Below are 25,818 nucleotides of genomic sequence, written 5' to 3'. Positions count from 1 at the left end.
CACGTTCTGACCACTTTCGACTTATATTTCTTTTTCATGAGTTGATTTGACATGATGCGGTATATAAACGGACGGAGATAAACGGCGTCATACCCAGCCAGTCAAAATAACTGGCTGGGTAGCCGTTGCCATGGTCTGGCAGGCACCTTGAATGACTTGGGCAGCGCATCGTACCCTTGGGGAAGCACCATGTACGGCAACCACTTGCCAAGTTGGGATGTGTAGGAGATCAGTATGTTGGAAGGAAGCATGGGGATGAGTTATATTGTTGTTTTCAAGCCTGTGTTCCAAAACCCATATGCCCAAGCAACACCCATAACTGCATGATAAATTCCTCTCCAATGCTTAGTTGCTCTGCATGAAATATAGGTTTCTTGAAATTAGCATAGTAAAAGAGAATAGGAGCCCAATAATCAGATAAAATTGTCCATCGCTCAGCTACACTTTTGTCTAGAAGCTACCTTGTTAATTCTACTCTATTTTGTAAGGTAGTTTGTCCCTTCATACGATTCCCAATTCCGTAATTTTCCCACAGGCCTTGAATGTCAGCCAGCCTAGAGAGAAAGTCAAGAAGCTTGGAGTGGATGTCTAGAGAATCCATTCTGGCAACATTGGAGTGGAGGGGCAAAATATTACGTTTTGAAACCAGCAAATAGGCACAGTAGTTGGAGATTGTCCTACTGACACCAACTTTCCACTTAATTATCTCTAAAGATTTCAACTTTAGGAAGCATGGGGATAAGTGTAGATGGAGTTTAAACGCTAAAGTCAATGTATTTACTTCAAGTTAACTAGGGCGTTTAATCTTCCATCCTTCCTAAAGCCTGCATTTTTCTTTGCCCAGCAAACATGTTGGTTTGGCTTGGGACCACGTGTAGCTCTGGGTATGCATGGAAGATTTTAGGCTGCATTTTTCACCCTTGGTCCAGGTGAGAGGGAAATGGGACGGATGTGGGCGGCTGGGAGTGGCACGAGTTTTGTTCTATATATAACCCTCCAACCCAAGCTTTTAATTATCCTCCCCAAATGATCCACCACCTTCCACGTGGGTTTCCTCCATTCTGGGTAGCGTGGTCAACGCATGGGGAGGCTACATATGCCAAGAAGGATATACGGTTAGTGGGGATTAGGTGGTAGGGTATGATTAAAGCTAAGTTAAGGTGGGTTTGGGGAATGGGTGTTAGGAGATATTTAGATAGGTAGTTAGCTTTATTATTAATTAATTAATAATAGTATATTTTAATATTAGAATTTATTTTAAATTTTAGAATTTAGTTAGTTTTATTTATTTTAGTGATTAATAAGTTTTTTTTTAATATAAATTAGTAAATTTAAAGTACAAGTTAGTAGTTAATGGTAAGTTAGAAAGTGAGGATAGTAACTAGTTTTAGGATATAATTTTATTTTTTTCAAATGTTTTAAATTTGAATTTAGTATAAATTAGATAATGTTAAAGTATTAGTTAGTCGTATTATTTATATTATAGATTTAAATATAATTAGTTTAGAATAAAGTTTAATTATTTGTATGTTAGAAGTGACATTTTAGTTCGTAAGTTGATAGTTTCATTTTAATTTTAATATTATGTCAAGTTAGTTGTGTTAAGTGTTAAGATTAGTATAATGTTAGTAAGTTAAGTTTAGTTAGTATTTATGTTGATTTTGGATTTAGTTATTATTATTATTAGAATTTTAGAAAGGATAATTAGTAATGTAATGTTTTGTTTTGAACAGAATATTCCTTTCATGTTTTAAGTGGGTGAATAGGGATTGATTACAAGGAGAGAGTTTTGATCATAGTGTTTTAGTAGTGTAGGTTAGGAAGGTAATAATTTTTAGTCGATAATAAATATTGCTTCGATTTTTTTAAGTTATGTTTAGTTTTTATGTTTATAATATGATTGGTTTCATGTTAAAAGGTTGATTTAAATATTAGGGTGCCTTGTTTGGAAAGAGATTAGTGGTATGATTATGTTCTCCTATATTTTGCTAATATTGTAATTAACTTTTATTATACTTTCAAGTAACTTGTTAAGTATATAATTAGTTTCGCTTAAAGATTGATCTAATATAGTTTTGATAGCGATAGCTTCATAGCCTACTTATAAATTAAGAACCCTAAAACAACTTTGAATCATGAGAGTGGAAACAATCAAATAACCTAGAAATCAAAGAGAAAGTGTTCTCAACATCTTTAGTAGAAGTTAGATTTTGTCTAACTCGATCACTTGTGGAAGCATTGTAGTTTATATCAAGTACAAAGATGATTTGGGGAACTATTATTGTTTTAAACTTTTCAAACATAAGTAAAAGAAACCTACGATCTTCATAATCTAATTTTGTACCTTTGGGTTGAAATATTAAATTGATAAAACAAATGGTGAGTAAATAGGAAGGTAACACTTGAAGAGTATATCACGTTACCAATTTATTGGGATACCTCTAACCTATTAAGGATTTAAAATATATTGTTCTAGTAATCCTCGAAAAGAAAACAAGAGCTAAACTGGAATCTGCAAGAAACCTTTGGAAACATTGAACGATAGGATTACTAATGTGAGAAGCTATTCAACAAGTGAGATCGCTAGGAACATACAACGAAAGGGAATATCTCATTATACTATGAGGAATAGAATCCTGATCAGGGATTAAATATATCTAAAAATATGGTGGTAAGAACAAAAATTAAATGTTGGGAAGATGCACATTTTTGAGTCAGGGTTATGTGAGTCTACTTGTTAACAGGCTAATTTTATAAAGCACAAGTAATACCAAATTTGAACTATCAAGCAAATGCTCATAGACTTTGGTATTGAAATTATTGGATCAAGTATAATCCTACAGATTAGAGAAAGTAAAGTCACGATGAGGTCATCAACCTAACTTGAACTAAAGGTTCAGGTATTAGAGTTAAGAAATAAGTGAATTATAAGCCATGAAGTATGATAAGAACAATAATGATGACCTATATCATCAGCAAGGAGATAGTTGTAAGAATGAATGAGTAAACATTAGCAACACCCTAATAATGGTTCTATACCTACCTAGTTGTAAACCTACAACCTAAGGATGGAATCATAAGTCATCGATGACTAGGAGACATGGAATATGGAATTATAGATAAGAGCAATAGCATTCAGTACATTATTGGATGATAATTAGAAATTTTTTAAATGATGGAATAACATGGGTTTTGATGTATACAAGATCATACCAATTTTTTTGATAATGATAAGATAACTTCAATCAATATATTGTGGTGAATTTGACCCAAGAAATATTATGGTAAGGAGCCCTAATATGTAATTATAGTGAATTAAGGATAAGAGATTTGATATTCTAACTGTAACTCAAAGTACAACTCTACTAACACTAATGTCCCCACATGCTTAGTTTTTTTTTTCAAAAAGAAACCAATGTAACAACAAGAGGATGGAAGGGGACTCATTTTAGTATCCTTGCAATTACACTTTTGAGTGAGTTTAGATCAAACCAAATCCCTTTGTATAGTAAACCCTAATCATAGGGCAATGTCGATGAAGATAAGTATGTAGTTAGTATGTGGGATCAATCAGAGTTTGAGCGACATGGTCATTAGAACACCATCTAAAATCAATTCAAGATCCTTGCAATGCATTTGGAAGACCTAAGATCCCTCATTTTTCTCTGTGACCCTAACATGACCAGATTATGTCAGTAATGTAAATTCTACGAGTAATTGGATTTATTTTCTTATTTGTCTAATTTCAGATGTCGGTATTTGAATGTTCTTCTTGTTTTCCAACAGTGTGATGTGGGGCTAATTAGCCAACTATATTATTGATGATTCTATTTTGCCTCTAGGTTATGTGTTTATTTCTTGATTAAAATTTTACTATTGTGGCCACTATTTATTTCTTGTGGATTTTGTTGGCAAAGTGACATATGATGGGCCTACCAAAAAGGGATTCTTGACAATTAAGTGGATGTATAACTTTAGGGTATTGTGATGTCCCCATATTAGTATATAATTTAAATAATACATAAATGTTTTATATAAAGTAATATTAATAATGATATTAAAATAATAATATATTTATAAAGTTATACTACATTTTAATTATATAATAATATCATAATATGTTATGATAATAATAATAATCTAATACAAGATAGCAATGTACTATATTAATAAAGTATTATAATCTAATAATATAGTTGATATATTATTAAATTAATATATATTATAATATAAATAATTTGTGATATTATTATAAATAAATAATTTATATTTTTGTGATATTAATATAAATAAATAATTATATTATTATATTATTATAATATAATTATTATATTGAAAAGTTACAACTCTTACTACCATGTGTCTTAATGACTGGTAGAAGGTAGATAGCATGTTCATGAAGTCAGTAATACTCATTATTATATGTTTTTGTATTACTTTATTTATTGTCATTTCATTTTGCATCATTATAATGTCATATGTTAATAATATTTATAATTGACCCCTTTAGGTATTTAGGAAAGAAATAGCAAAGTGATGGCCATCAATATGATTGTACTTAACTATCAAGTTATCCAAATATGACTCCCATGATGCATTTGCTTCGAACACCCAAGTGTGTTATCATACCCAAGCTGATCACTGATATATTTTTCTTGTATCTCCAATGCTTTTGACCTCTATAGTCTCCGTCTTTTGATAAATACGTATTTGATGCTAAACAAATATCCCCAACTTCATAAAAGGGAACTATGCATAATCTTCATAGACTAGTGTTAGCTTATGATCATGTGATATCCCAACATTTTGAAGCATACCTTGTCTTTGTACCTAATCTACATTTTTTATATAGTATCGAAATAATTGTATGATATATGGAGCTTGGCAATCACCAAGACATATATTTTCCATGTAGACATAGCTATGATGTTATCTACAATTGATGAAAAGACGATCACTTGTAAACACTACCATAGCTTATGAGCTATATGATGGACCGATGGCTTGATGATTAGTCATAGTAACCATCAGCCTCTGACCACCATCATGTTATGCACTACATTTAGTTAGTGAGCTACACATTCAAATGCCATCAATCTACATGCATCCATTGATGATGCTATCATACATCCCACCATATACATATGCATAATAGTTATCAATGTCATACATACATACATACATACATACATACATACATACATAGATATATATACATCTAGATTGATGTAATTGCATCCATATAATAATCATGCCATCTCATTATAACATCGGCCTACATTTAGCATTACATCATAATTGCATTGCCACATAATCACAATTCCTCATATAATCATAATTGCATTATCTCATAATCAAGTACTCCTCATTGCATTGTTTTGTAAACTACATAGTCATAATTACATCATCTACATAGTTGCACTAATTCATAACCATAATCATATTGTATTATCATGTTCTTCCACACTTAGTTGATTCTTAGACTAGTCACACTTATCATTGCATTATTGTATGCTTCTACACTTGCTGATTCTCATTTGTGTCTTAACAATGCATAAACAACACATGATTAATGATAATCACCTTTACAATGATTAATGGCAACTATTCGTCATTATTTCCATGATGGGAGGTGACTATTCCCTCATGCCTCTTCCTTATATTGGGCATGTATATATCAAAGATCATATCAATTGCAAGATCATCAATTATTAAATTTAGAATATTAAATATATTGCATCCCTTCATGGATCACTCTGTTTGGAGTAGCAGATTGTCAAGGCAATCAACGGTGCAAGTATTTGTTTTCATCATCAGAGAAAATATGGAAAAAAGGATACAAATTAAAGAAAAAGTCCTAAATAAATGAGGACCACCAAAAAGGGATCATTGCAGGTATGGGGTTATTAGTGAGAGTATTCTTGCCCCACCCTTTCCCAAGACTTCGAGAATAGGACTAGTGATGTCTGTGGATTATTATGAGCAATGAAATTACAACCAAGCATACAACTAGATAAGGTTACAAGCTAACCTAATGGAATGTTAGATGCAAAAGGTGTATATGTAGTGATAAACTTGTTTTGTGGCCTATTAAAGAATTAGTATGTCATGGAAACTCTAAAGTAAAAGTGTTTAACCTTAATAAATAGTTGAGTTGCTTAATGTGAAAACCTTGTTTAAGGGAGTCTTGTACAAATGTTACCCTGATGAGCGAGTGTGTGGAATATGGAATATCTATGATATTATTATTATTAGAGACTTTATAAGTATGTTATAATAGATTTGAATGTTGTTTATATGTGACCAATATGTTTTAAGGAGTATTTGACCATGGAAAATGTAACCATGTCAGAGCTATGGATGGAACTTTACTTTTAGTAAGAATAATTAGGTAAATATGTTATCACCCCTAAGTATGTATATGAATTATTGATTATTATTTTTACACAAGTAAATCTTGGAATAAGTCTAGAAAAGATCTAGCATAGAACACATATTTTAGTTGCGTAGCTTCCAGGAGGAAGTCAAGGGCTAGTGGGGAGGATGTAAGGTCCCTCCTCATATGTACTTTTAAATATGAATTTCTCTATTAAAACCATTATAGGAGATTGAAATGGCTATGAAGTAATGTTTTATGTTGTGAAGGCCCTAATGAAAATTGAGATTAGTTGATACATCCATGTTTTCAATACTCAATGATTCGAGAGCTACTACATTATCTTGACTGTTTAAAATTTAAAATTTCACTAATGATGATACAAAGTGTTTTGACCCAATGATGATGACATTGATTATGGTACCTCAATGATTAGGTTATATGTATTTAGATAGTTCAGTGTTCCCTAAATTGGTGATGTTTAGGTATATCCATGCCTAATGATGATTATTTTAGTATTTTAATATGAATTAATGAATAAAGTTATGTTATATTGATTATGTAATTATAGATGAATAAATGTGTGTGCCAAAATTTGAAAGGGTTATTGAAATGAAAGATTTATGTTTTGATCTATGCGACTATCCAAGTAAGTTTTAGATATATGCATGTGATTTTCTCAAGCTACTGATGTGTGAAATGAGTGTGCAGGATATTTTAGTTGAAAAGTCTAATGGAAAAACAAAACTAAATCCTATGTACCATTTGTTGAAACTAAAGTTGAGTCTAACAAAAGATGCAAACCTCGTTGTTCATATTTTATTTGTATCATGAGTTGAATGAATGTATCATTTTGTAGTCTTGAAATGTTAATGGTTTGTAATAGTGATTTTATAGTGTTGCTTAAAACTTGTGAATTGTATATGCATTCTAGCATTATAGTTAGGGTTAATTAAGTAATCTAAAGATCTAAGTTGGACTAGGTTAGTGACGCCTTTGCTAATCAGTTAGTAATCAAGATTGATTATCTTAATCAAGATTAGTGAGCAATCTACATTTTTAAAGGTTGATAGAAAGTCTTAAAATTTCCAAGCTTTTGATAGGTCCCTAATTAGTCTTTAAGGCAAAAAATTATGAAATCTAAGTACCTAAGGGGTATAGGTATGGGTTGGGGACATTTTCCATCCCCCTACCCCCTTTTGTTGACTTTTATGGTCACCCAAAAACCCCATTTTTTTTCTTATTACGAAAATTGAATGTTTTCATCATGAGTTGGATAATTTTAACTGCACTTTGAGTTCAGCCTTGTGACTAGTTGAGTTAGAAGACTCTAGAACATTTAGGCGGGTGGGGAGTTATTACATTTTGAAGATGGTTGAGTTTAGGATCTTATTTAGAGGCAATTTTGAGAAAGAATGAGTGTTCACCCAACCTCTAGTTTTAGAGAGCAATTCAAGATTGAAGGAGAAGGAGAAGGAAGGAAAAGCTCATCTCAATTTTTTTTAATTTCCAGAACCTTATTGTGAAGGTAGGAACCCTTCAACTCTTTTGGTTCATGTTGTGTTTCATGCTTAAGTCATTTTGTTTGCATATGTATGTTTTTTTGTGGGTTGAATATGTTTTGGGAGGGATTGAAATGGGTTTTTCTTAAATGTTTTCCCTTTGTATTTTTCTTTGATTTTCAAAGGGATTGTATGGGTTGTATTAGAATTACTCACCCTCAGATAGGAAAAAAGTGACCGTATATAGGAGGAGGTATTTAGTTGGACTTTGATAGTGTAGAGTCTCTTCTCAGGAGGAGGAGAGGGAGAGAGAGTAGGATTTTATGGGCCCCTACTCGTCATTACAAACCACATTTTGAGTTTTGAAGAATGGAAGTTATTGAGTTTTTAGTCGCAAAAGGGCACCTATTATGGTGTTGTGTTTGACATCACCTATTGGAAAAATCCACCTTCTCCCTAGTCTGGTTCAATGTCAAACCTATTGTGCAAACCTCGATGGGAGTGAATGTTTGAATTTGTCTTCATGTTATGATTGGTTGTCTCCTAGTCAGTTTTCATTCTCTCCATGATCGTCTTGATGTGTTGGAGACTTCGTAATGGTTTCCCCTGTTACGAAACCAAGAAGGAAATTCAAAATTGTTATTGAAATTTAAATATGTTGGGAGATTTCTCCCTGGGATAATATTCCTATGTAAAATTGTTATATTTAAACTTATTTTTGAAATGACAATGATGTCAAGTTTTCTTCCTAGTTCTTTCCTGGTGGAGCCTTTGAATCAGGTGGTTCAATAGAAAACAAAAATTGAGTAATATTCTTGCATGTGAGTCTTATAGTTTTTTAGTTTTTGCATATGTTACTTAAAAAGAAACTGCGATGATGTTTACCTTACTGCGGCATTTTTATGATTGGTAATCATATTTGTTTAATTTTGATTAATTAGATAACATGGTGATATATACTGAGCTATGCAATTTTAAGTTTAAAATATGTTAAGAAAAAAATACATTTGATTGGTACTTAAATTTCATAATTGTACATGAGTTTAAGGAAGTTAAGTATTTCTATTTGAATATAGATGTATTACATTTAATCCTGTTACCGCTTTAAAAAAAAATTGGTGTGTTTTTGCCTTATATTTTGGGCATGACATGTTTCTACACTAGTTGTGTCGAATATATTTGAGTATGAGATATACCAAATAAAGAAGGGAGATGACTCTAAACAAATAGAATTGAAGTGGAGAAATTTTCCATACAATGAGTTTATGGACAAATTGAAGACTATGATTTATCCACATACTCGATAGTGTCAAGGTGCCAAACAAAAAGCTAAATAGTTTCAAGATTCAAAAAATTATTTCCCAACATGATGTATTTTGTCAATTTTCGATTTTTTTGGAAAGTATACAATTTCTCCTCAATCTTGAATTCAAGTTAAATATAATCACTTTGATCAAGTTGTAATATTTGTACAAGTTACCTATAGACATCCACAATTTGATGTGGATGGGGTAGGAAGTATTTATTTAGATGAACACATTATCATCAAGGAGCTTTATATTTATATCAGCAATGATAGAGTTTACAATAGGAGCTATGTAGCTCATTGCGTTGTGATGTTCTTTGATGATCTTTGAAATCATGGGATAAATTCTTCAAATAATGGATTTTGTCTGATGGTTGTGTAGGTGCATGTATTTGAAGGTAAAAATTTTGAATTTTATGTATATTTAATTAAATGAACAATTAAGTACATAACATTTGATTACTCATTAATTTGATAATTGCTTTTCTCTTTTGGTAATTTATGTCTAGAAAAGCAATGAATTGGCCAGCAACACAACATGCTAGATGTAATGTTAGTTTATTTGGAGCTTCTTTGAAAGTGGTCATGGAAAAGGAGAGTATGATGGAGTGGGATCATGTGTAAAGTGTGCTCTTCACTAACATGAACATTTAGGTATAACATTTATATTTACTACTTAAATTTTATGTCTATGAGCATCTTATATAATTTTTAAACAAAAAAATCATAAAATTTTCTTTTCTATACAAGTGCAAAGATAAAGAAACCAAATCAATTTGTTGAATGGTGCAAAGCTTATTTTTCTCCCCGAGATGAAACTTATAATATTTTTTTTGGAAAGTGAAATGTAAGCTTTATATTTTGCTTTGATCTGATTTTGTTTATATTTTGAATTAAAGGTAAGATTATTCACATAGAAATTTGTAAATTTAATTTGTTATAGATATTGATCAATCCAATCCTTACAATTATCAAGTAATTGTTGGAATTGGAAGATTGTATCAACTGATGACTAAAGGACAACACAAAACTCTTGTAATTCAAGTAAGAGAAAAAACATGGTTTGGTGATGCCTACTTTTGAAAAAATGTATTGAGTGAATGGGAGAATATTACAAATGGGTATATTTCAGAATGGATGTGGAAAGAGATTATCAAAAGTCCTCCTTATGAAGAAGATAAAAATGACATACAAATTCATAATGCTATGTATTCATCTGATTATTAACATGATTTTGATTTAGTTGTTCTGGGTTTTTTTTTTACAAACATGTTTAATTTGTGGGTAAAAGTACAAAGTTGTGTCGCCTTTCAAAATGACTTATTAGAATGATTGAATTTGAGTATTTCTACCTAAAAGTCACTTTTGTTCAAACATATATTCTAGATAATTCATTGTAGCTAAGTTATATATGATCTCACACTTTTCCAATTGGAAATGTCAATTAAATGCATGTTTTACTCTAGTTTATATCCAATTACTAAAGAAATTAAATCATTTTAGAAAAGTAGTGTTTTAATAACTCTTACTATTTTTATGATATTATTTTAATAACATAAACAACATTTTATAGAGCTCAAACTCAAGAATATTCTCATATAGAGTTTATAGTGTTTTAATTAGATATAGTATAATTTAATTAATAAATTCTAAAAGCACATATCTTAACACTCGAAAAGATGTTGATTTTGAGAAAGAAAAAAATATTAAATCATATCAAAAAAATTTAAAATTTATATGGCGTTCTAGAGGAGAGAATCCTCTTCCAAAATGTATAATTTTTTTTTTTGGTTAGAATAGATTTTTTTTTGAATACTATGGTGGGAGATGAAAACTATCGATTCAAGGTGAGTTAAAATTTGAATTATTATAAAAGAGAAAATATAGGTCTAAAGTCATTTTTTTAAATTGTTCTAGCTATTTATGTTATCTATGACATAGTCTAAGATTAAAGGGAAATAATTTTATTTCCATATAGTTTTGTGGTGGGAACTAGACCCTTAACTTTTAGTTTTTTTTCAGTAGCTAAAAATTTATCCATAAAAATCAGGAAGATATATCAATTCTTACTCGAAATAATTATTGAAAATTATAATCCTAAACTTCCTACATTTCTACACATTTTTTTAATTTACTTCATTTTCAAATTCAATATAGTAATACCAATTTTATGTCATTTAAGGTAAATTGTCATACTTTTGTTAGCCTTTTCCTTTACAAAAGGGTGACACAGGTTTGTGCTTTTACCCTTGTATTTAATTGTCTTGATATTATTAATTTATATTTTCCATTGTATTTTTACATCCATAGGTGACATCTTTTTTGTGTATTCTAATCTTGAAAACTATGGAAGGTATGGATTGCTATGTACTAAGATGGACACAAGTGAAATATAGGTTTACTGAACTAACTCAAGATAATGATAACCAATCACATCCAATAAGTTTAGTCATTATTTAATGTATCAATTATACTGTTAAGAAATCTATAAAAGTAATTAGATCATGTATTCATTGTTAATATTTATTTCCTATCTAGATTATTAAGAATAGCTAAAGAAGTAAATCTTACTTTGTAGGCACCTATTATACTCAAATGAAAATTGACCACAATGGTGTTCAATTTATTGAATACATGCTTGGGAAAATGTTTTACATTACAACCACTTGGTTAAAGCCACAAATATTTAGTTTGAGACAATCCCAAAAGAAGGATGTAGATAACCAAAGTGGAGGTAATCTATTGAAAAGCATGAAAAGTTGCTAGAGATAATTAAAGATGGAGAGAATCAAGACAATATGTATCAGAAAATCTATGGTAAGAATAAGTAGTTATATTTTAGTACTTTGATATATTACTTATTACTCTATATTGCTCTGATAAACATGTCTTGGTTACTGTTGTATTTTAATGTTCCCGCCAAAATTCATAATTCATATTGCCCTTCCCGCCTTTGAAATGCCCATAGTCAAATACCCGTGGAAATATTAAAAAATACCAAGCTTCGAACCTTATAACATATTTTTGCGGCCCGCAAGTTCTCCTTCGTTAGATCTGAGGAGATCAATGATCGATGCTATCTCGCCATTGAAAGCTGCACGAGATTTATGTTTGCGACATGGCGCCTTGATAACACGTGTCTGATGGGTCCAGCTTGCTGAGCAAAAATGTTTTGGCGGGTCATAAAAGTTCCACAGCACCGTAGGCACTATGTCGCTATCATGTGTTGGCCAAAAAATCTTCATAGTGACAAAGCACCCGACGAAAATGTCTTACGGCGGGCAGGTTGCATCACTGGGAAATGTTCACGGCAAGCGGTCAGCTCCACGGGCTGAGAAGTCAGAAATGCCGGTGGGGCGCCATGTCACCATCAAAAAACTCATGAGTTTTCCATTAGCGACATAGCGCCTGGTTGACACGTGGCATGGTCAGGATTAAACAATACCAGAATCTACTAGGTTGGAGCTTCGAAGGCCAATAGGGAGGTGCCAAGTGTATGAGTCAGAGAATATGTGTTTCATGGGCCTAGCGATTTTTAGAAGGAAGGATGTGCAGAGTACAAGGTGGTTCTGATCGTCAGATTGAGATTGATCTACGATGGGCGCCATCGCGCTATGAAGAATTGCTTAAGAGATATCAATAGCGACATAGCGCCTCGGTGCCACGTGTCCTGGTGGGACCATATTTTCATGTAGCCAGGGTAGTAAAGGGTTAAGTTCTCCACCGTCAGATCGATTCAGATCAACGACAGGTGCCATCTCACTATGGTGAAGCTATGCAATCTTTACCATGGTGACATAGTGCCTCAGTTACACGTGTCAGGTGGGGCCGTGTTATCTCATAAACCTCAGGGGTTATGCCAAGTGTGGTGATAGTGGAGGAGCAAAGTGAAAAGTATGATGAGTCTTCACAGTCGTCAGATTAGTTTAGATTGACGGATGATGCCATGTCGCTATGGTGAAGTTGTGCAATCTTTACCATAGTGACATAACGCCCATCCACCAAATGGATTAGCAGGGCTAGGTCTCACCAAGTGCGCCAAGTGTCATTCGATTGTGGTACGGTTGCTGAGGTGGTGCCATATATGATGGGCTGGGGGTAAGGATAGCACAATGATACGATGAGTCTTCATGATCGTCCGATTTTAAGGCCGATCAACGATTGGCGCTATCTCGCCATTGAAAGTGGCACAGTGGATACCATGGTGACATAGCGCCTTTTTGACACGTGTCTCGCTGGCTCAGCCAAGGTTGGCAGTTAGTGGCTGGTAGTTAGTATGATCATTATAGTTAATGATAACAATCTGAAGGGTGGCGTGGTTAGTTCAATAAAAGGGTGGTCAACACAGAAAGACTTAGCAGGGTGGCAAAAGGATAAAAAGCTATTTGTCCATGTAGCTCATTCTGGTGCCAAAGATACATTGACTTGTTGGCTCTGATGATTCATGCACCAAAAAGGGGAAATTGAGGGTTATCTTGCGGATCTGATCTCGACGATCAATCCAAACCACCAAAAATGAATGCGAAGCATAGAAAGACACTCCACCGTCTCAGTCAATCCATCTACCTAGTCAAAGCATAGTTATGGCACCATTTTTTTCTTCTCAGTGCATTATTTGGCAAAAAAAAAGATCAGATTTTCTTCATATTCCCATGATTGTCCTCCGCACGACTTAATGGCAGGTAGCTGCAGGGTCACTTCAACTGGAAAGGATCTCAGTTATGCCTGAACTATAAAGGCAGATTTTGTAGTTTTTGAAAAAGAGGACCTTCTCTCTGATTTTCCTCGGCTATTGCTCTACTGTAAATTTCCTTGTGCCTCTGAACTGTCTGATTCTCCACTTATCTCCTTCAGCCATTGGTATTAAAGTGCAAGAATTCTTTGCCTATGCCATTGCTTTGTGGAAATCTGTAATCTACATGATTGTATCTCTACTAGCCTATGAATGATATATAAGTGAAACTTCTTCCTTGTGCCATTCATCTTGGTTTTCTGATCTGTATGTGGTTATTTGATTAAAACAAGTCTGGATGTGTATATCCTTAGTTTCATTCTGGTTCAATAGTGCATGTATGGGCAAAGATTGGTCCGAACACTCTATTTTGGTGCATCACCTCCTTAGATTAGACTAGGTAGATTTTCCTTCATTCTCTTCTTCTCCCTTTTCCTCTCCAAGAAGTAGATAGGTGTGCCCTAATAGTAAGAGGAAGCCGGCCTTCTCCAAAGACTCAACCTCGCAGTTCAAGTCCCATAGCTTGGAGGTTATTTCCATGTTTCACTAGGTTGTCCTCGTGCATAGGCCTTAGAAAAGGGTGCAAACCTAAGTGACAACAGTTTTTGGCATGCCCGATGTGACTCTTTTCAAACAAATTTAAAGTCTACTAGTGTCAAGAAGAAAGAGTTTCAGAGATTAATGCTGAAGAGGTAGTGCTGGCTTCAGTATTCAAGCCTTCAAGAGGCTGATTTTTTCAAAGTACTTGGCAACTCTGAACATCAACAAATCTTTTTCCGGGCCAAAGTTGCAGTGATTCATGCCTAGAGCTGAAACAAGGGCATCTTCTAGAGGTAAATTTCAATATCAAGAGCTTTCTCTTTCAAATTGTAGAAGAAGGAGGACTAGAACTTCATTAACACCAGTTAGGGGTGTAATAATAGTTAATATACATGTAAGATCTGTCTCTACTCCTCCTACTGTTCGAACTCAGCATAGATTGCCATCAACACTCATCAATAGAACACTTGTTTACATGGCATAGCCAAGAGTTCATGCTTTTGCCACCTTTAATGGTGGAAGTCCTATATTGTTAGCCCAAAGACATGATATACCAGTATCTACACTAAAAGGTATACCTGATTTTACTAGTGAAACTTCCATCTCCCTTTTAGAGCATATCTAAGAAGTAGCAAACATCTGTAATATTCATGGTATCACAGAGGATGATGTTGCTGTTAGACTTCTAGCCTCATCTTTATAAGGAAAAGCATTACAGTGGTATAGAGGCTTAGCTCATGGTTCTATAACCGATTGGGATGGACTAGGAGCAGGATTATGCAAACATTTTGAGGATAGAAGTGACCATTTGTCACTTTTAGAGCAGCTGACTACTATAAAAAGAGCCCCCCATGAGTGTATAACTGATTTTAACTATAGATTTTGAAAGACATGGGATAGAAAACCTACTTCGGTAAAACCCACCCTTGGTAATGCCTTCTTGCATTACCTTGGAGCTTTTAACAGTGATATTGCCACTACAATCCAAACTATGGGAGGAGATACCTTGCCTAATGCCTATGAGATAGCATAAAAGCTAAGAACATCCTAATACAAGGAGGAAAGTTGGCTCCAAGGCCCCCTATGTCTTTCTTTCCTGATATCCCAAATCATCAACTGGCAATGGCCCCTCTTCCTACAACTTCTACATCACAAGCCCTTACTCCAATTTCCCAAGTTTCCACACCCTCAAATGGGATAGATGAACTTAAAGAGATGCTCCAAGGTCTAGTGCTGAATACAGATAAGAGAGAGAAGACCCTGGATAAAAAATTGCAAGAGCAGGGGAGGGAGTTGAAAGACCAAGGAAAGAGATTAGAGGATAGTTTTTCTATAATACAAAAAATGAGTAACAAGGTGGTGGCCTTAGAAAGGCAGTAAGATCAAAGTGGCAAGCCTCCCCAATTGCAATATCAAGCTCCAAATGGTGGTAGGCCTCCTAATCAGTGGAATAGCTCTTTTGATCAGGGTAGGCAAAATAGTCATGCTTCTGCTTCAAGCTCAAATCAAAATAGAGCTATAGTCCCTCAAAATAACTTGGCCCAATATCAAGATTTTTGTCCTTCTTGCAACTATTCTTATGCCTATTGCATGTGCCAGAAGGTAGAATCTTATTTGGCCCTAACTGACCAAGAACCTTTAGTAAAGCAATCATACAAGGAGGATCATTCCAAGGAGCCCTCATATATTCAAGGACATGATGATTGCTCTTTCATGAATCATCAGATTGGGAAGCATTGTAATGTAAACCAAGATTATGTTGCTCATAACACAAGAAGTAAGAAGAGAGCTATGGAACATGCTACCCCTCCTTCTCCTAAGCAGGCCTCAACTTTGAGTGCTGCATCCCATGCACATGCAACAAATGAACAAACAAGTACTTTACAATAGAAAAAGCAAGATTCTAGAAAGAAAGATGCAAGTAATCCTTATGTTGCCCCATCTCAACCTCTTATAAGTGCAGCTCCCAAAGTTTCTACCAAAGTTCCTAATACACCATTCAGTGTGGTAGAGCAAATGAAGAGGACAAATGTGAACATTTCTATGTGGGATGCTATTGCTACCATACCAATGTAGAAGAGGATGCTGCAGCAAGAATTAGAGAAGATTGAACCCAAGGATCAGCCATCTACCATGGAGAGTGCCACAAGTTTAGTACAACCAGCAGGGGATGTGGAGACAAATAAAAAGGTTAGACCTCCTCCATTCTATGTTTCTCTGATTATAGGGGGCAAATTAGTCCACAATTGCATGATAGATTCAGGGGCTAGTAGCTTAGTAATGCCTAGCTGTGTTGCTAATGCTTTAGGAATGAAATATGAGCCCATTGTTAGGGATGTGTTATAGTTGGATGGTAGTACTGTCAAAATTGTAGGTATCCTTAGGAATGTGGAGATGGCCCTACATGCATGCCCTGGTTGCACTGTGATTCAAGACATTTTTTTCTGAAGTCAAGCCCTATTTTGCCATTTGTCTTTTAAGAGACTTCATTGCTCAAATTGGTGGATTCATATCTGCTGATTGGTCATATATGTCATTTAAGACTAGATATGGAGCCAATGCCTCAATTACAGTAGAACCTCAAGCCCTTCATCACACTGAATCCTACAACCCCAATCCCATCAACATGAATTGCCCTATTCTAGAGATGGATGAAAATGACATAGTAAATGAGCCTGCCACTTCCATAGTAGAGATTCCTAATTTCTTCTTGGATGAATGGGCTAGTACATATCAGTTTGGACCTATGTCAGAAAGTCTTGAGACATGCCTTAGCACATATTGCATAATAGAGAAAGATGCTCAAGTTCCTAATCTAATTGGGACTAATGAGGATATAAGTGGAACATGGAGTATGTAATTTGATGGCTCAAGGAATAGAAATGGATTAGGGGATGGTGTTATGTTGATCTCTCCTACACAAATAAGATACTACTTCTCCTTTAGGCTCCAATATAGTTGCACCAATAATGTGGCCGAGTATGAATCTTTGATTCAAGGTCTCTTGCTTGCCCAAAAGAGAGGAATTCAAGCCTTGAAAGTATATGGGGATAGTGAGTTGGTAGTTAACCAAGTGAGAAACTAGAAAATCACCAAAAATGGCCTGCTCAAGTCTTACAAACACAGAGTCTGGGATTTGCTTGAGGGCTTCAATGCATTTAATATTCAGAGCATTCCTAGGAAAGAAAATAAACATGTTGATAGATTTGGAGCAATAGGTGCATCTTATGATGTACCACAAAATATTGAGGATAAGAAGAAGCAACAAATAAAGGTGGTAGTGAGGCGTACCATCCCTGATAACAACACTCATTGGCAGGTGTTTGATTCTGATGAGCAAATTGTGAGTTTCTTGCAGAATGAGGCAGAATTCTCAAATAGAAACCAGTCAAGACTGTAAGATTAGTATGGTGATCAGATCATTCATCTTAGTTCTAACAAGTTACCCAAAAGTCTCATTACCTTGGAGAGTGTCTTTAATCCTGATGATCAAACAAGAGGCAAAGGAATGAATCTAGCTACAGAAAAGGATGATCATGCCCCAGTTACAATTGCTGATGGAAAATCTTTGAATATGGGGAAGTTATGTTCTGAAACTGAGCAAAAAAACTTCATTCAGTTATGTCAATAATTTAATGACATATTTTCTTGGACATATGATGAGTTAAAAGGGTTTGACCCTAGTTTGTTTCAACATACCATAGATTTAATTGATAGGGCCAAACCAGTAAGGCAAAAATAGAGGCTAGTGAATCCTAAGATTGAACCTCTAATGAGAAAAGAACTATCCAAGTTGATAGAGGCTAATATAATATTTCCTATCAAACACTCATCATGGGTAGCTAACCTTGTCCCTGTTAGGAAGAAGAATGGAGAGATTAGACTGTGTGTGGACTTTAGGGATCTTAATCAAGCTTCCCTTAAAGATCACCATCCTCTCCCTTCCATGGAGCAGATTCTGTCCAAGGTCAGTGGTTCAAGGAGATTCTCTTTTCTTGATGGATTCTCTAGTTATAATCAAGTGCTAGTTAAAGAATCTAATAGATATAAGACAACATTTACTACTAAGTGGGGCACCTATGCTTATTGCAAGATGCCATTTGGACTAACAAATGCAGGTGCCACATTTCAGAAGGCAATGGAGATGGCCTTCAAAAAATTAATTGACAAATTTGTCTTAGTATACCTTGATGATATAACTATATATTCAAAAAATATAGAAGATCATTTTGATCATCTAAGACAGGTATTTCTAAGATGTAGAGAGTTTGGGGTTTCCCTTAACCCAGCGAAGTGTGTCTTTGCTACAAGCCAAGGAAAATTATTGGGACACATTGTATCTGAGGATGGGCTGACCATTGATCCAAAAAGAACAAAGGCAATACTTGCCCTTCCTTTTCCTAAACACAAGAAGGGGATGCAAAGTTTCCTTGGTAGAATAAATTTTGTAGGAAGGTTTATTCCTAATCTTGCTACCATGGTGAAACCTCTTACAGGTATGCTTAAGAAAGGTATGGTCTTCTCATGGACCAAGGAAGGGAAGGAGAGTTTTGAAGAGATCAAGATAGCCATAGCCTCAGCCCCTACTCTCATGAACCCAAATTTTGAGAAAGATTTCATCCTCTACACTTTAGGTGGTGAGTCAAGTATCTCTGCTGTCTTGACTCAAACAAATGGCAAGGATGAGGAGCAGCCCATAGCCTTCTTTAGTGAAGGGCTCAAGGAATATGAAGATAAGTACAACTTTTTCAAGAAGCAGGCCCTTGCAGTCATCAGAGCCTTGAAGAAATTCAAACACTTCTTATCCCACAATAAGATCCATTTGTTGGTGCCCCATGCCAGTGTAAAGGACTTCCTGTTAAGAAAAGATATTAGTGAAAAGAGATCTGGATGGATCACTAAGGTAATGGAGTATGATGTTGATATTTAGATTACCAAGTTGGTAAGAGGGAAGGGGTTGTGCAAAGAAATGTTATCAGGTCAGGATTCTGATGAAGAGGCTGCTATGGTATTAATAGAGCAGCAGAAGGAAGGAAATGTTAATGGTCCAAGGAGCTGGATAAATGATATGAAGAGCTTCTTATCAGGGGATGGATACCCTCAGGGATTGGACAGAGCTAAAAGAAGACAATATAGACTGCAGTCCATTCCCTATGTTGTAATTGATGGTATCCTATTCAAGAGGGATTTTAATGGGACCCTGTTGAGATGCATTGAAGAGGATCAAGCTGAGAGGATGATTAAGGAACTTCATGATGGCCCTGATGGTGGCCATTTCTCTGCAAGAAGAACTGCCATGAAGATCATGAGGGCTGGTTATTATTGGCCATCTTTGTTCCATGATTGTTATGGATATGTGAGGAAATGTGAGAAGTGTGCTTTCTTCTCAGGCAAACAGAGGCTTGCAGCTCTCCCCCTTCATCCTATTCAGGTGGATCAGCCCTTTACCCAGTGGGGGTTGGATTTTTTAGGCCCCATTAGTCCTCCATCTAGTGCAGGTCATAAATGGATTTTGGCTGCTACTGATTATTTCACTTGGTGGACAGAGGCAGTTGCCTTGAAGGATGCCACATAACCATCAATTATTGAATTCCTTGATAGAATTGTATCTAGATTTGGTGCTCCTTCTACTATTATTTTGGACAATGCTAAGTCTTTTATTGGAACATAGATTTGTGGATGGGCAATGAATTACAATATCTACCTGAGCACATCATCAAATTACTATCCCCAGGGTAATGATTTGTCTGAGTCTTCCAACAAGAATCTAATTAGAATAATGAAGAGGACAATAGAAGACAATCAGAGGGTCTGGCATAAGAAATTAAGAACTGCTATGTGGGCTGATAGGATAACACCCAAGAGATCTGTTGGGAATTCACCTTTTGTGCTAGTATATGGTAGAGAGGCCAGACTCCCAATTTCATTAGAATTCCCATCCTTGGAGTTGGCTCATCATTTGGAATTGATTGAAGATAATGCCATGTCAGTAAGAATGGTAGAGCTGATTGAACTAGAAGAAAAGAGAAATAAAGCTATGCAAACCCTAGAGATACATCAGTAGTAGATGAAAAGGAGTTTTGATAAGAAAACTAGGGTCAGAACCTTCAGAGAAGGAGATTTAGTTCTAAAGTGGGATGCAGATAGGGCAAAACTAGGAAGACATTTCAAGTTTGATGCACTATGGAGTGGTCCCTATCTAATTGCCAGTTGCAAATAGGCTAATGCATTCCAGCTAAGCTAGCCCAATGGAGAGATTTTGCCCATTCCATTCAATGGGATCTATCTGAAGCCCTATTTCTAAAAATTTGGGAATCCATGTACATAAGTAAGTTTAGTTCCTTTATGTTGGTTCCTGCTTTTCAAGAAGTGCACGGGCATAGCCGTCTCCCTGTGAGGTAGCGGATTTTGAGGTGTCTAAGGTTGCAAAGGAAGTTTTTGTTTTTGTTTCCAGTTACAGTTACAGAGCTAGGGTTTTCAATGTTTTGATCTCCTCATGGAAGGGTTAGGGTTTTGCAGTTCTCAAATTCATACCTTTTTGACTCCATGGCCCAATGGATTGTTTATAGGCACTGGTCATGCATTGAGCAAGCTCATACCCCCTGTAAGTCGCCAGAAGTGTTGTATTTTAATCTTCCTGCCAAAATTCATAATTCATATTGCCCTTCCCTCCTTTGAAATTCCCATAGTCAAATACCCGTGGAAATATTAAAAAATATCAAGCTTCGAACCTTATACCATATTTTTTGCGGCCCGCAAGTTCTCCTTTGTTAGATCTAAGGAGATTAACGATCGACGCTATCTCACCATCGAAAGCTGCATGAGATTTATGTTTGTGACATGGTGCCCTGATAACACATGTCTGGTGGGTCCAGCTTGCCGGGCAAAAATGTTTCGGTGGGTCAAAAAAGTTCCACAGCACCGTAGGCGCTATGTCGCTATCATGCATTGGCCAAAAAATATTCATAGCGACATAGCACCTGGGAAAAATGTCTTACAGTAGGCAGGTTGCATCATCGGGAAATATTCACAGCGAGCGACATAGTGCTTGGTTGACACATGGCATGGTCAAGATTAAACAATACCAGAATCTGCTAGGTTGGTGCTTCGAAGGCCAATAGGGAGGTGCCAAGTGTATGAGTCAGAGAATATGTGTTTCATAGGCCCAGTGATTTTCAGAAGGATGTGCAGAGTATGAGGTGGTTCTGATCGTCAGATTGAGATTGATCTACGATGGGCGCCATCGTGCTATGAAGGACTACTTGAGAGATATCAATAGCGACATAGCGCCAGGGCACCACATGTCCTAGTGGGACCATATTTTAATGTAGCTAGCACAGTAAAGGGTTAAGTTCTCCACCATCAGATCAATTTAGATCAATGATAGGTGCCATCTCACTATGGTGAAGCTATGTAGTCTTTACCATGGTGACATAGCGCCTCAGTGACACGTTTCAGGTGGGGCCGTGTTATCTCGTAAACCTCAGGGGTGATGCCAGGTGTGCTGACAATGGAGGAGCAAAGTGCAAAGTACGATGAGTCTTCATAGTCATCAAATCAATTTAGATCGATGGATGATGCCATGTCACTATGGTGAAGTTGTGCGATCTTTACCATAGTGACATAACGCCCATCCACCACGTGGATCAGCAGGGCCAAGTCTCACCAAGTGCACCAGGTGTCATTCGATTGTGGTGTGGTTGCTGAGGTGGTGCTTGATATGATGGGCCCTGGGGTAAGGATAGCACAGTGATACAATGAATCTTCATGATTGTCCGATTTTAAGGCTGATCAACAATTGGCACTATCTCGCCATTGAAAGTGGCACAGTGGATACCATGGTGACATAGCACCTTTTTGACACGTGTCTTGCTGGCTCGGCCAAGGTTGGTGGTTAGCGGCTGGTAGTTAGTATGATCGTTACAGTTAATGATAACAGTTTGAAGGGTGGCGCGGTTAGTTCAATAAAAGGGTGGTCAACACAGAAAGACTTAGCAGGGTGGCAAAAGGATAAAAAGCTATTGGTCCATGCGGCTCATTCTGGTGCCAAAGATACGTTGTCTTCCCGGCTCTGCTGATTCATGCACCAAAAAGGGAAAACCGAGGGTTATCTTGTGGATCTGATCTCGATGATCAATCCAAACCACCAGAAATGAATGCGAAACATAGAAAGACGCTCCACCATCTCAGTCAATCCATCTACCTAGTCAAAGCGCAGTTATGGCACCGTTTCTGTCTTCTCAGTGCATTATTTGGCAAAAAAAAGATCAAATTTTCTTCAGATTCCCATGATTGTCCTCTGCACGACTTAATGGCAGGTAGCTACAGGGTCACTTTAGCTAGAAAAGATCTCAGTTATGCCTGAACTATAAAGGTAGATTTTGTAGTTTTTGAAAAAGAGGACCTTCTCTTTGATTTTCCTGGGCTATTGCTCTAGTGTAAATTCCCTTGTGCCTCTAAACTGTCTGATTCTCCACTTATCTCCTTCAGCCATTGGTATTAAAGTGCAAGAATTCTTTGCCTGTGCCATTGCTTTGTGAAAATCCATAATCTGTAATCTGCAAAATTGTATCTCTGCTAGCCTGTGAATGATATATAAGTGAAACTTCTTCCTTGTGTCATTCATCTTAGTTTTCTGATCTGTATGTGGTTATTTGATTAAAGCAAGTCTGGATGTGTATATCCTTAGTTTTATTCTGGTTCAGTAGTGCATGTATGGGTAGAGATTGGTTCGAACACTCTATTTTGGTTCATCACCTCCTTAGATTAGACTAGCTAGATTTGCCTTTGTGCTCTTCTTCTCCCTTTTCCTCTCCAAGAAGTAGATAGGTGCGCCTTGATAGTAAGAGGAAGCCAGCCTTCTATGGAGACTCAACCTCGCAGTTCAAGTCCCACAGCTTGGAGGTTGTTTCCATGTTTCACTAGGTTGTCCTCGTGCATAGGCCTTGGAAAAGGGTGCAAACCTAAGTGACAGTAGTTACATACACATGTACGTGTTTCTAAACATTATATATGATGTTCTCATTGATTATTCAATATACGTGTGCATTTTTTTTTAATATATATTTCAATATGTATTCTCATTATTTATATGGTCTAGATAGGTGAACAAATTTTATAACTTATTTCTTATGTGCATGTGTCTAGATAGATACATATTTATGTCAAGAGACATTCTATACAATGACAACCGAAATGCCCAACATGAGAATATGTCAAAATAGTTTGTTATAGTAATAAAGTATTTTCTTATTAATTAAATCATATTAATTAATTAATTATTATGCCACTTATTATCTCTAGTTTACTTAAGCTAAACTTTGGGCATATAATAATTAATTTTCTTATTAATTGTTATCATGCAACCTAGGTTAGATTCCTATTAGGGTTTTGATATCCTTTTATACGGATTGATCTCTTTGCAATAAATTCATTAACTTTTGATAATAGAATTTTATTTTATTTTCTCATCAAGAATGTCTCATCTATGGATCTATGAATTTGAACCTCCATAACTTTTGATTTTCTCTTTTTGTGATAGGAGTTTTCATGTAGGTGATTCTTAGGAATGGTGAGGTTGACATGTCATCAAATTCAACATGGTATCAAAGCTCTAGATCTCCATGCACATGTTCAGTTTATGAGAAGTTTGGGTTGGCTTTTAGATCTATGCTTTTTAAGAGGACTTTGGTTCTTTAGAACAATTCTTTTAGATTAGGAGGGGCACTAGTTTTTGGGTCACTTTGAGCACAAACAGACATTGCCATTGAGGTTAGAGTGGCTAGAAACCTCTATTTTCATATAAAATTTGTCCAAAATTGGACATAGATGGAATCTGAGGCAAAAAATATTGCTCCTAGACTTAGTACATTTCTCAAGGTGGCAATTTTATAATTTTTTAGCTTGAATCCTAAAATTTTTTGACATGAAAATTGATATTTTTTGTTCAAAAATTGAGATTTTGGAATAGAAATTGAGGTTTTTCAACATGAAATTCAAGATTTTTTGCACAAAAATTGTAAAGTTTTGGAATAGAAAATGAGATTTTTTGGTAGAAAATTTGATTTTTTTGATAGAGAAACTGAAATGATTTCTAGTACAGAACTAACACATTTTCTAAGAAAATTTTGGTATGGAACCAACACACAATCTCATGGAATTTTTAGTATAGAGCTTGTATGGTTCTTGAATACTTTTTGGTACAAACTGTCATGCTTCTTGAGGTAGTTTTTGGTGCTTGTGGGCATGGTTCCTAACATACTTTTGACTAGTCCCAAGGTTGTGATTTGCTTTTCCCTTTTGGCTCATTTAATTGGACCCAAGTATAAGTTTTTGGTCATATTTTTCTCATCAGGAATCCATTTTTCACAAATGAGATATTATGGGAAAGTTTATTCTAATCTTGTCTCGAGGGTGTTTTTTATTTAGAATTTTGATGTTGTTCAGTTTCTACTTTATGCATTCAACGTTAGAGGTTCTATTTTGCACTCTGGGAACCATATCTTAAGACACTCTATTTTCCAGATTCTGCTCCAAGCACATCGCATTCATGTTTTTTCTTTTTTTGTATTTAACCAGATATCTTGGTTGTTTTAGGTCAAAAGATCTATTTTGTTGCTTCAGATAATTTTTTATTTGTTGTACTATCTCTTGTATTCACCTTATGTATCTTTTGATCTTTTTAGAAATCCTTTTGTAGTATTTTTGCAAATGCACTAAGATAAAGTGTCAATCTTTTACATTTTAGGATCTTGCACGTATTTTTGTTTTGTTGTACTCACACTATATTACAAAGTGCCTTGGGGAGTTCCATGTTAGGCATATTTGTCATATTCCTTGGTCAAGTTAGTGATCATTCCATGACATTAGCCTGATGTGTCGATGACACATGTGATTACAATTGTTTATACTTCTTTGGAACTCTTGATGTCCATGGTTCTTCTTTCTACAAGAGAGATTGCATTCAATTTCACTGTTCATATCTTACCCCTTAACATTTTAGGATAGTTATGTTACTTTATTACTTTCTTGGTTTGATGGAGTGAGCTACATATTTAATATTTGATCCTATGTACTAGGTGATTGCAATGGCTCAATACCTATGCATTTCAATGAGATGAATAATTTAACATATAGACATTATATCATTCCTATTATTGGAAGCCATGAAGATACCTTACATCTTCAATTCAACAGAGTGGAGCTTCTCCATATCAACAACTTGGCAGTGTATGTAGCTTCATACTATTGACATATCAATCAAGTTTGTTATTAATGACATATACTTATTTAGATTGTAAGTATCTATTGAGCTTATTGTATAGTTAATAGCAGTTGTTAACCAATCATTTTAGTTTTTATT

The sequence above is a fragment of the Cupressus sempervirens genome, chromosome 8, assembly GCF_028749045.1.
Source record: "Cupressus sempervirens isolate cs-2001-9-10 chromosome 8, ASM2874904v1, whole genome shotgun sequence".
NCBI classification, from domain to species: Eukaryota; Viridiplantae; Streptophyta; class Pinopsida; order Cupressales; family Cupressaceae; genus Cupressus; species Cupressus sempervirens.
This window is presented reverse-complemented; position numbering follows the sequence as displayed.